This window comes from Gymnoscopelus microlampas (genome assembly GCF_963454915.1).
Source record: "Gymnoscopelus microlampas genome assembly, chromosome: 2".
NCBI classification, from domain to species: Eukaryota; Metazoa; Chordata; class Actinopteri; order Myctophiformes; family Myctophidae; genus Gymnoscopelus; species Gymnoscopelus microlampas.
In genome coordinates this window covers 60,781,818-60,795,462 of record NC_139939.1, presented here as the reverse complement: position 1 = coordinate 60,795,462, position 13,645 = coordinate 60,781,818, and positions in this window count along the sequence as shown.

Here is a 13,645-nt window from a genome sequence, read left to right as displayed (position 1 = left end):
AGTGTGTCTCTTCCTGTGAATATACCCTCACACCAGGAAGCATGCATTTACTATATATGAGCCATTCTACCCAATTGGTTCAAATTCAGAGCTGTAAATTGTGTGAAATTTTAATTCTATTTTGGAAAAACTTTGACCATATTCATGTTGCACCAGATCTAAGGGACACATATTTAGTAAAAGTACAGTCAATTATCATATTGTATTTTCATAATCTTTTGGAATATCTTTCCTCTCCCAAAATGTGTCATTACCGAAACATGTAGAACTAGAAAAAGTGCTCCTCGGAGCACAAGTCTCCGCCAGGTCAGGTAGGTTATTATGGCCTCCCGGTGGCGCTATAATAAGCCAGTGTGAAAAGGGTGCCATTTCTTCTTAGGCCTTGCACGGCAATCGGACACTGCATTCATGAGTTGAGGCATTTTACTCCAAAAATGTGGTTTGCTAAATTAGACAATCTGGTGGCGCTATAACAGGCCAATGTGAAAAGGGTGGCATTTCTTCCTCGGCCTAGTGGGAATGTGTGTGCAAAATTTCACAGAAATCGCACACTGCGTTCATGATTTGAGGAAGTTTGTTCAAAACTAGGAATGTCCGATATTATCGGCCTCCCGATATTATCGGCCGATATTAGCATAAAAATTGATATCGGGAAAATATCGGTATCGGTTTTTGAAAATTTTTTTTTTTTTTTTGCTTTATAAATAAGTTACAGGAGTTCTTACTGTATATGGTGTGTGTGATATGAAATTTGAGCTTACCCTAATCACAATAATCCCCGCATATATCGGTATCGGTTGATATCGGTATCGGTAATTAAGAGTTGGACAATATCGGTATATCGGTTATCGGTAAAAAAGCCAATATCGGACAACCCTATTCAAAACGGACCTATCCTGCAAACCTTAGAAGCCAATGTTAGCCAAGTAGGATAGAATATGAAGTATCGGACACATCCATCTTGATCACATGACTATAGAGAGACTGTGTACCGATTTGCGTGATTTTTTTTTTTTTAACAGAATCTGAAGGAGTAAGAGCAAAAAAAATGTGTTTTTCAAAACTCAGCCTCCTGGTGGCGCTCTAAAAGGCATATGTGAAAGATGCATGGCAAAGGTTTTTCCTCTAACAAAGATTTTTAATAGCAAGATACGCAATCTCCGGTTTACTTCCCGTTTCTGCGTGATGTAGGTGGACACCTTTTTAGGAGACAGGAAGCAAGTTGGAGTCTATTGATTCCAATGGAAGAGTCAACATGAACACAGCTTCTGAACCATTCCTTAGCTCCACGGATACTGAACTAAATATTGGACCCAATCGTCACAAGACACACAATATGAACGATTTTCATACTAAAATGGCTTTTTTTTTAGTGACACAAATTAGGAGAAAATCTACTTCGTTATTGGCTTTTCTCTATCGCAGCAACCCACTCTCGCGAGATTTGGGAAGATATCTGAAGAGTCCATCTGCAGTCTGACGGACGAGACATAGAGGGCTCTGTCTCTTATAATATAAGGGACAGAGCCCTTATATGTTATATTAGATTTGAACTCTATGCTCTGTCCCCATAAGATGCTCTAAATTGAGATTCTGAATATAGTATGTGAGATAATTATGGACATATTAAAAAATAAATAAAAAGTGTGTTCCAAGGCTCAATAATATCCTTTTCCATTATTGACCATTTTCCATTCCATTCCTTTCCAATGGAATTGTCCATTCCATGTCTTGGTTGATGGGGTATGATTTGGGATCAGGTCATTCACAACACCTGAGCAAATTAAATGCTTTTCTATATAAAGACAAGTTTGTCAGCAATGCAAGTCTGTTTCAGTCAGTCACAACTCACAATGCCAAAACTTTGTGCAGCAGTAGGTTGTAATAATAGAAAACAATCTGTGTTTTCCTTCCCAAAGGAGGCTGACAGGTAAGTAATAAATTAGCTGGCCACTGTCACTTCATACTAGCTGCATATATGTAGACCTGAATGAACTATGCATTATGTTCCATGACAACAGGGGTTATACACCTGAACATGCTAAACACACTATAGTCTATAGTGGTTAAATATATACATTATAAATAGAAGGCCCTGTTACAATGTGCAGAAACAGGAGCACATCTAGCATAAGACTGAATAATACATGTGTGTTTGTGGGGGGTTTCTTAAAAGCATATTTGCCAATAATAGTGCACTTTCAAACATGTAAAGCATTTATTTTCTTTAATGAAGAATGCACATGATGAGCAAAGTAAGACAGGTGACATTATGCAAGACAAAAACGTCTCCTTACCAATACCATCTTATCTAATTACATAGGAGAAAGAGATGGCTGGTCGACATCAGGAGACCAGACCTGTCCATCCTGTCTCCAGATGCCCTGCGAAAAGGAGGCTATGGAGTGTGTGAGGACCACTTTGAAAAGGATATGATTGTCCAAATGGTACATTCACTATATATTCACTATATCCTACAATCATTCTGGGGGGGGGGGGAATGGAATAGTGCAATAAAGAATATTTAGTGTGAAGACGAGAGGTCCTCATGTGAATATTATTTTGCAGAAAGTGAGAAAACGTCTCACAGACGATGCCACCCCAACATTACATTGTGCCGATCCTCCACCATCAGCTGCTGGTAGACGTGTGCTACGTGGACTCCTCCATAGCATTGGTAGGTAACGGGTGACAGTAAAACAATTTAATCTCCTTTCTAGTATAGATTCTGTAAATGCAAGTAATAACATCAATAGATTAGGTGGAGTACAGGTTCTATCTCCATTTTTTTAGGGACCTAAGGGTTGAAGTGGGCCCGACCAATATTGGCAGCACCTGTAAAAAATACAAACGCAGAAAAAACATCATTATACCCATGCCGTTTTATAAAGGTGAACTTGCCATCTTTACTTATTATCAGCATTATTTATTTTAAGTTGCCCCAGAGCCAATCCAGGAGCCAATACAGGAAGAATTACTGATTGAGGTAAGGTGGTTAAATAAGTCCATTTGAAATACTAAACATTGCCATTTAATGGTGGTTACAAATGAAGAATACAATGTATAACACTTAAGATTGCTATTTTGTAAGATGGATTTCAATGCTCCTTTCTTAACAATAGCAACGGCCAGAACTCTCACTGGAAACGGAGCGAAGACTTGTCCTTGAAGAACAAGTCAACACAGAAATACAGCAGAAAAGGAGGATGAGAGCACAGCTTAATCGGGAAAAGGCCAGCAAAAAGAGACTGCAAGCCAAAGTCAAAAGCCTTAAAGCACAGTAGGCATTCCTTTACAGTAGAGCTGATGTGCTTTGTGTGTTTTTATCTTTACTTTTTAGCTTAACTTTCCTCCTGTCTTTAAAAAGAAAACCTTTTTTTTCTCTCAAGGCTTTCAGCTGAAAAGGCTAAAGCGAAAAAGAAGGTCTCTGATGCCCTGAAAGCTCTTCCTCCAGTGACTGCTGAGTTCATAGACCATCAACTGAAAACCCGTGGCCGAAACCAGAGAGGAAAGGCATTCCCAACGTCTGTCAAACAGCTGGGTGTGAAGATTCTGCATCACAGCCCCAATGCCTACAGGACACTGAGGAAGCACTTTGTCCTTGTTCTGCCCAACAACCCTGAGATGCTTCATAAATAGTCATTTCAGCCATTTCCATGTAAGTAGTTGAAGAATGGCAAAATTATCATGACAAAATGATGTGTGTTGCAGTTCATAATAACATATCCAGTATTGCTGTGCTTTTGTTCAGCCATAACAAATCTATGAAAATGTGTCCTTCCTGCATTGACCTTCCAGATGTTTTTGTCATTCCATTACACTAACATGCTACTGCTCCTTCGTTTTATAGCCAGGTTTCCTTGATGCTGTCCTCATCCACATGGAAAAGCTAGGGGAAATGGTAAAGCCAAGTGAGCTTGCTGTTTCCCTTGTTTTTGATGAGATGGCAATAAAACAACATGTCGACTACAATAGGACACTGGATTGTGTAAATGGTCTCACAGCAAAAGGAGAGCTGGCTAACCAAGCCATGGTACTGATGGCTGGAGGAGTGGCCTCGAGGTGGAAGCAGGTGAGTCAATGTTAATTCTATACTGCTTAGAGAAAGTGACCACTACACATACAAGATACAGTTCATTTCACTGAAAGGGCTCATTTTATTGGAGAGACAGTATGCTGAGACGTTATGGAATGATTGTGTGTTCAGGACAAATTAATATACAGTACACTTCATCTACTCAGTGCAGGCCATAGGTTACTTCTTTGGCAAAACTGCTCTCTCTGGAGAAGAGTTGGCAGCAATATTGCCAGAGGCTGTAAGGCGCCTAACAGCAATTGGTTTCACAGTAAGTCTTTCACATATTATGTAGATACTTACATATTATGTACATACTCCACATACATGTTACAGAGATTATGTTAACATGTACACCGTGTGTCTCACAACAGGTAATTTCTGTGGTCTGTGACCAATCTTCAACAAATATGAAGACACTGAAGTTGCTGGGAGCCAGCCTGGATTCAGCAGATGCAACAGATGTGGCACACTGTATATTAGTGGAGGGGAAAAGAATTCCACTTATATTCAATGTGCCTCATCTTGTTAAGTCAATACGCAACAACCTTAAAAAACATGGTCTGCAGGTTAGTTTCATTATCAAATACAATACATGATTCAGCTTATTCCCAGACCTGTTTATCACCTACTGTGGTATTAGTGGGAATACATGTTGGACATAAATTGAGTACATTTGAATTACCATGGTGATGTCACAGACATTCCTGGCACTGTAATGACATTGAAGTATAGTAAAGACAATCGCTAAGAACCACATGTATCACATCAACTTCCATCTTGTGTTACAGATGGGCACAAAACAAATCAAGTGGAAACACTTGGAAGACTTTTATGCTCAGGACAAGCAGAACTGTGTCCGCCTGGCTCCAAAGTTGTCCAAGAAACACGTCGAATTGCTACCTTTCACCAACATGCGTGTTCGACTTGCGACTCAAGTTTTCAGTCACACTGTGGCTGCAGGTGGGGAATCGACAAACAATTTATGATGCATCTGGGTACAGATGAGTTTGAGTTTGGAACACATTCACCTGTATTACAAGATGTAATGTAATAATCAAACAATCATATAGGGATGACAAATGAGGCACACGAGACAGCAGACTTCTTTGAGGACATGAACAGGTTATTTGACATACTGAATTCAAGGTACTAATTCTGACTCTATTTTAAATGGCTACTGATCATCACAAATTTGTATTGTTTGTTTTATTAATATTAGTCAATGAAGGTGAAATTTGATATCTTTATTAATCAGCAAACACATACTTTTCAGAAGCCTCTCTCATTCCAACCCTTGGTGCCGACCCCTCCGACAAAGAGGTGATGATGAACAGATGAAGGTCCTCACGGACAGCCTTCAATGGATCTCATCTTGGACCTTCAGGTTGGTTAGAACACACTGCATGTGGTGTGATCAGAAAAAGGCAATGGACAAATGTCATTTTTCTCAATCTTTCTCATAAGATTGATCAATTGCATGTTCTGAGTAAGTGGAAGTATGCAGTATATATTTCCATGAAATAGTCCTCAGAGTATTGGACACATCTAGATTTGTACAGTGATTGATTGACAGCATGCCATCATCATAATCATTCATCCAATAGATCACTGAGTTCTCTGTAATCTTACCACACAGGCCTGGATTCACTCCCCCTTGCCAGCGAGGTTTAATTCTGAGCATCCGAAGTGTCTTCCACATTGTGCAGCAGCTGGTGAATGAACATGGAGACATAAAGTTCCTGTGCACAGCCAAGCTAAATCAGGACTGCCTCGAGGTAAGAACATCAGTAAGAATAACATTATGAATAAACATGGTAATTAATATTTTACTCTAAGCCTCTCCCCCACCCCCAGAATTTGTTCTCTGTGATCCGTGGCAAGGGTGGACATCGGTATAATCCCACAAGCACTGAGTTTGCTGGCAGCACTCAAAAGTGCCTCTGTTGCTTGTCTGACAAACAGCATGGGAAGCAACTGTCTCATGGATAATGACGTCCCTTTGTTCAGTGCTGAACAGATCAATCCACCATGTACTGACCAGTCTGATGTCTCCAACCCCCCAACAGCATCTACTTCAAAGGTGTGTATCAACAAAAATCAATTGTGTATGCTGCCTGCGACGTGAGTAAAGTGCATGCTGCGTTCATGATTTGAGGCATTTTGTTCAAAATGAACCAATCCTGCTAACTTTGGAAGCCAATCTTAGCCAATCAGGATGGAATATGGAACATCGGACAGATCCGTGTTGATCACATAGCTATAGAGATACTGTGTATTTGGAGAAAATCTGTAGGAGTAATATTAAAAAATGTGTTTGGCAAAAGTCGGCCTCATGGTGGCGCTATGACAGGCTGATCTGAAAAATGTGGGGCAGAGGTTCTGCTGTGGCATCCAGGGAGTGTGTGAGTGCAGTTTCACAGCGACCGGCCAACGGTGGCGGAGATTAGCTGGTCACAGACAGAAGGACGGACACACGGACGGACGGACGGACGGACGGACGGACGGACGGAGGGACGGACGGACGGAGGGTAAAACATACTCTCTCGCCATGCCTTTCGGCCTGGCGGAGACAATTACCTTAGAATAAAGATACTTATATAATAAATAATAATAATAATAGATTTTATTTGTAATGCGCTTTTCATTCACAAGGAATCTCAAAGTGCCACAGGTAAAACATCATCAATCATATAAAGTTAAAAAGCACGGTTTAAAAACAGATATGACTAAACAACAATTCAACATGAAAATGCCCTCTGAAACAAAAACGTTTTCAGGCCTATTTTAAAAGAGTCCAGGGTCTGTGGTGCTCTCAGGTCAATAGGAAGGCTGTTCCATAGGCGCGGCGCTGCCGAGCAGAAGGCCCGGTCACCCATAGTACGTAGATTTGTACTAGGGACATCGAGGAGGAATCTGCTGGTAGATCTGAGGGTGCGGGTGGAATTTTGTGGGGGCCTAATTAATTTCTGTAGGTAGGGAGGGGCATGTCCGTTTATGCAGTTGTGGGTGATCAGCAGGACCTTGTAGTCGATCCTAGCTGACACGGGGAGCCAGTGCAGTGAAAATAGGACCGGTGTTATGTGGTCATGCTTACGCACTCTCATTAGGACCCTGGCAGCGCTGTTTTGGATGTATTGCAGCTTTTGAATACTTTTGCCAGGAATCCCAATGAAGAGTGCGTTGCAGTAGTCCAGTCTAGAGGAGATAAAGGCATGGACAAGTTTCTCTGCATCTGACAGGGTTAGAAGGGGGCGGAGTTTGGAGATGTTTTTGAGATGATAGAATGCAGTTCTGCACAGATGTTTTATATGGTCGTTGAAAGTCAGGTGAGGGTCGAATTTAACACCTAAATTTGTGACTGAGGAGGAGAGGGGGATGACCTGACTGACTGTCATATGAATGTATTAATTTATTTTTTCATCCTCCCCTGTACAGACTATTTCTAAAAATTAATGTAGGTGGTTTCTACAATTAAATAGATTAAAATTAATATTTTAACAGATTTTGTAATATTGAATTCTTAAGATTTATCAAAATGAAATACCATATTTCTTTGTAAAATGTATAAAGTTGATTATATTGATTTCAAAATTAATGATAGTTGAAATTACACATACACCTAACCAATCATTATCATAAAATATTGGTTGATAACTTACTATCTTTGATTTTTGACAAAATAACTGGTGTTTCGGTTGTGACTGCACTATTTCGGTAGTGACTGTATTGTTACGGTAGTGACCATAGTATTTTGTTTACAAGGCTGTGCCATAGTCACTTAACTCTTTTAGCTAAATATTCACTCATAACAATGTTATGAGTGAATATGTTTGCTTTATGTTAGAAACATAATGAAAAATGATCAATAAAATATAGTAATTCATTATTGAAGCAATAACAATAGGTCTCATCTTCCATATACATTTATTTGGAAGGACAAACAATATTTGCAATTAATATTGAAATTAAGTATTTTGTAACTGAAACACTTGACTAAAACATTTACAAGTCACTTGAGCATGCATCAATATTTTCACAGATTTGGCTTTTCGAACAATGCTTTAGACACTGCTGGGCTTCTTTGGACATGCCTCTGAGTGACTTTCTCAGGTGGATGGATTAAGATGATGACCGTGTCCATGGTGCACAGTACCATATATTGTCCTCCATTCGCAGCTGTAAAAGAAGCGTGGATGGATTGTGGATAGTACAAATAAGTTGATGAATGCTCAGTGTACCTTTGTTAGTGGGCAGCTCTTTTGGAAGGATTGCGCTTATTCTGCATATCTGTTCCTCTTCCACGTAGATGAGCTTGACTTTAAGAGGTAGGAGTGTATTATAAAGGGCTTTAGCTGTGGGCTTGTCGGACTCGTACCCCTAGCTACTCGTGATTCTGCAGTTAGCTTCATGGTGGCTCCAACTCCATAAGCAGGCCCTTTTCTGTGACCGGCTTCCAGGTACCTAACTCCAATTTACAGCAGTGAATCCCATCTGGAAGGTTCTTTCCTTGATATTGAACGGTCGGCCCATCACTGATGAAGATGTTTTGGGGTGTTTGGATTGTTGTCCTTCAGGAACTAAATCATTGGTTGAAGTTGAACACAAATGTCAGGATGGTCATGTTTCATGGAAGGCGATAAGACATAGTGAGTGTAGCATATGTCTTGTACACAGACACACACATGTGGTGTACACAGACAACACTTCTAGCCCACATCTCTGTATCACAGCTTTTGTGACACTGATCTCCTCTACTTCTCATAGTAGAGAAGATCGAATGCTCATGCATTCCTTTTTTCATAGTCTTCTGTCTTCATGAGCCACAGGTACCACCATGTGACTCCAGTCCCCCCTGATGTACTTGTGGTGTGTTGGAGTGACTTCCTATACGTGAGACGTTAGCCTGTGTGTCACAGCGTAGGTCTTCTGCAACTTTGCTCAAGCTCTTCAAGTTGATAACTACTGTCTGATCACCTTCGGTGCTAGGTCGTGTGGAAGCCCAACAAAACTTCTCCGTCTCCTTTGCCTGTCTCCCTCTGCCCCACTTTTTACATTTTGTTTTGGTATTTAGGTGTTTTATCTCTCCCTGCAAAACCACATGATGAAATAGAATATACATGTTACAATTATGTACATGTTTGAAAAACTTACTTTAATAATGTCTCAAAAGCATGAACATCCAATTTTGTCACTACCGAAACAATGATGTCACTACCGAAACTTGAGCATAATGTTTCAGTAGTGACTGTTTTGGTAGTGACAATTTTAGCTAGTTTTTAGCTTAACTCAAGAATGCTAGGCAAGACATGGCTTGCAAACACAGGTTTTAGCAGTTGTACATGGATAAAAAACGTACATGTGGCTAAAACCAGGCTCCACCTATGGACTAAAACTTGTTGTGTTTCGGTAGTGACATGAGAACATGGGACAGCTTTTTTTATATAATGTTTTTTAATTTAAAGAAAATCCACAAAATCAATCTTAATATTTCAACTTCCCTTTAAGATAAATATAAAGGATGTATTTAAAAATAAAATGTAATAAATTGAAAAATCATTATCATGTTGTTTTCATGAATTGAAATTTAGGAGTTAGGGGTTGGGACAGCCACCTCCCAATATGAAGTAACTTATAAAGTATATTTTTTTATATATTACATTTTGTTCTATCTCAATTAATGTATTGTGATTAAATAGATCATAAGATGATATTAGTACACATGTAAGGTCTGACTACTTAATTGTTTTTTAAAATAATGTTTTCATTGTGGGACTGCAATTTCAACCAATTCGGTAGAATGGTCCATATACCATATATATATATATATGTATGTATGTATGTATGTATGTATGTATGTATGTATGTATGTATGTATGTATGTATGTATGTATGTATGTATGTATGTATGTATGTATGTATATGTATATATATATATATGTATGTATGTATATGTATATATACCGTATATATATATATATATATATATATATATATATATATATATATATATATATATATATATATATATATATATATATTTTTTAGATAAAAATATAGGCTTCTCTCTTATACATGCCTCCTTTCAATAATAACCTGGTACCCGCTACAGGCGCTACAGTTGAACAAATAAAAGTCCGGGTCACTATTAGAGCATTTACGGTATAGGTACAGTAGGTAGGTCGATACTTTAGTCATCCCAGAGGAGAAATTAAGGTGTTTACAGAAGCTCTCATAGAGACATCAATGAAACACATTATAATAAGAAATAAAAATAACAATAAGCATAGTCAACCTACAATATGAAAAAGTTAATCAGGGCCCATTGAGTCTTTCAAGCAGCAAAATGTGAGTGAGTGAGAGGAGTACAGCGCACTCATTGAATATCTCAAATATTATGCACGTAAATGTCTCCTGAAATCGGACGCTGAAAGATTGAGCACCACTGATATAGTACTGTTTTCTTTTTTTAAATAAAAATGTCAACTTCCTGTTGATTTTGCCATTTTTAATAAGTAGAAAACCCGGACTGGATCGGCGGATCCGGATCCAGATCTTCAAATAGTAAAATCAACAGGAAGTTGACATTTTTATTAAAAAAAACAAACAGTACTGGGTTTGGTGATGCTCCATATTGTCTGAATCAGCTATGTTTGGGTTCATTTCTGTGCTAAAAGAGTGACTTTGAGAGCTGTTTTACCGTACAATGTAAGTCAATGAGGAGCATATTTTGAATTATCAATTTCTAATCAATGGAGCAATTATTTTTTTATTTCTTGCCCACCTTTGGAGTTACATCATGGCAAGGTAACTACACAACCCAAACCTCTACCAAAGTGGTCTTACCCTTTAAGGGGTGACTTAGCAGGATGCATTAAGGTTTAATGCATCCTGCAGCAGCTATATTAATTCATGACCAACTGAAAATAATTGATGCCCAAATTATTTTACACTCCCCCAGGTGCTGATAGCCTCCCACCTGCCCTCCTATGAGCTCAGGCACAACCAGGTGGCCTACACTTGACGGACAGCACTTCAAACTCAGGGTGGAGCGACAGCACCTGACAGTCCATGTCATAGGTATGGTATGAGCTCAATACCCCCCCCCACACACACACACACACACACACACACACACACACACACACACACACGCAATGCATGCATGCTCCATCAGCTGTGTAGACTTCATCTTATGTCTTACCTTGTCTTTTGTATGTTTTTTACAGGACTGTTCAAGTCTCTGAAGTGGTCAATGAAAGGCTTCAAACCTTAATGGTTGTTACAGTGCGCTTTTTCGAGGCAGAAGCTCTACTGCCCATTATACTCGAGAAGGTGAAGTTTGCCACAGGACGCAATGAGGACTATGTCAAACAGGCAGTGGCACCAGAGGAGGGCCAGAAAAAGGTGTTGGATGACAAAACAGATTGTAAAATGTAGGCATTTAGCAGATGCTCTTTTTCAGACTGAGAGCAAATATGACAGTTTAGCCGGTGAATTTGAAAGACGCATGCATGAATGCTTCTTCTATCTAACCATTTGCAAAACGTGTCAGTTCAAGAACTGACATGTACCAGGTGCAGGTACTGAGGGTCCGTATTGTAGACCTGCCAGAAGCGTCCAATGGCCTAGAAGACGCCACTGTGGCCATCAAAGAGTTTTAATTTTCTATTGTCAGGCTGTGGCCATGGTTGGAGCCCATCTCTGCCACTTGTATGAAAACCACAGTTTGATATTCACTTGCTTATTTCATATATAGTATTTTAACATAACTGGCTGCACGTTTGAGTAAGTATGCACTATAATCCTGCTTCACTGCTTCACCTGTTTTTCACTCCCGAAAGCTTGTTCTCAAAGTTTAAACTTGATCTGCTAATGATTTGTGAAATGTTTCAGTTCCAGAACTGCAGGCACTGAGGCAGCATGTGGGCGACCTCAATCACTCTGCTGGGACAGATTTGACAAATTTAAGTAAAGGCCTCACCCAAGTAATGCCATCTTTTTAACTTTTTCAATTTCATTTGCGATAAACAAATGGTATGTTGTAATGCAAATGAGCTGAAAGTAGTGGCAGTATAACTATGATCTATGGTCTCTTCACTTGACTCTACAGATGTACAGATATTTCCAGACATTCTGACATTCTGCATTTGGGCAAGGCCCGTTCTCCCGCTCTGCAATACAGACACGACACCCGACCAGGCGTTTGGAGCAGGAGGACAGCATGGGCTGTGTCATTGGTTCTATTTAGAAAAAGAAAGAAAAAATACACGCAAGAAAAACACACATTTTATCATTTATCATTGATATTATACACACATTTTTCAGTGCCCACACCAGCCATAACTGGTGTGGACTAGTCTAGGTGGACAAATGTCCGTCTTGTGACATGATGTCATCAATAGATACAATTTTGGTTTGATAAAAAGATGGGTTTGAAAATCAGACATTTATCTATGCCAGTATGGATAGCTGACTCCATTCATATTTGTTGAATGATTTTTGATTCTCTTTGTTTTATTTCCTGAAAAGCAAAGTCTTAACATTTTATTTACTTGTCTCTCAATCCATATTTTTTTCTTTTACGTCAAAATGTTATATACAGTCAATATATTTTAACCGTTCAAGCCAGTTGTCACAACACTAATTCGAATACTATATTGGATTATTACTGTGTTACCGATGCAAAATGGAAACAATACCTCTGCAGAGCAGGCAGGCAAATGCCTGTTTGGCAACCGGTGCCTGTGGTTCCACCAGCTCCTGGGTAGCAGACACTACACCTTGAATTTTCTGTGTGACCTCTTGCAGGCCTTGAGCTCCATCTAGAAGGTCGCCCACATGCTGCCTCAGGGACTGCAGTTCGGACGGCTCAGTTCTGGAACTGAGACATTTCACAAATCATTAGCAGATCAACAGTAGCTCTCACTCTCGATAAAGCAACTGTTAATTAAAAAAAAAGAAAGATATTTTGTTTTACAATACCCGACTCTGTCTTTCGCACCACTACCTGAAGGCCGTTTCATCCACAGCCAGCACCTTCCTGGCATTTTTGCTTCCAGTAGCTGGACCCTACATTGAGAATAATGCAGAGTCAAGCTAGCACATTTAAGAAGGTGCTCATTTACTAATGACACTAATTTCAGATCATTTTAATTACAACATTCAGCAATGCATATATGAGCACAAATGACATGAGGATTGACCTGTAAAACAAACAATAGTTAAGTAAGCCAAGCTAAGACAACGTGTAGTCTCTACACTGCAGTGAATCATGTTGTCTAGCGACAGACCAAAGTGAGACTTATGCACTTGACAGACTTTATGCTGCTGTGAGAAACATGGGATTAAACTAACGCATTAAAGTAACTGTTTTCCTGTTCTCTGTTATACATTATAGTTCCTAAGTACAGTAACCAGGTTAAAGTTACTAAAGTTAAAAAAATGGCATTACTATAATGCAGGGGTCTTCAACGTTTTCAGGCCAAGGACCCCCTAGCTGAGAGAGAGATATGAAGCAGGGACCCCCTCTATATTGTATAGAATGGTGTCTCAGATATACTTTTGCTG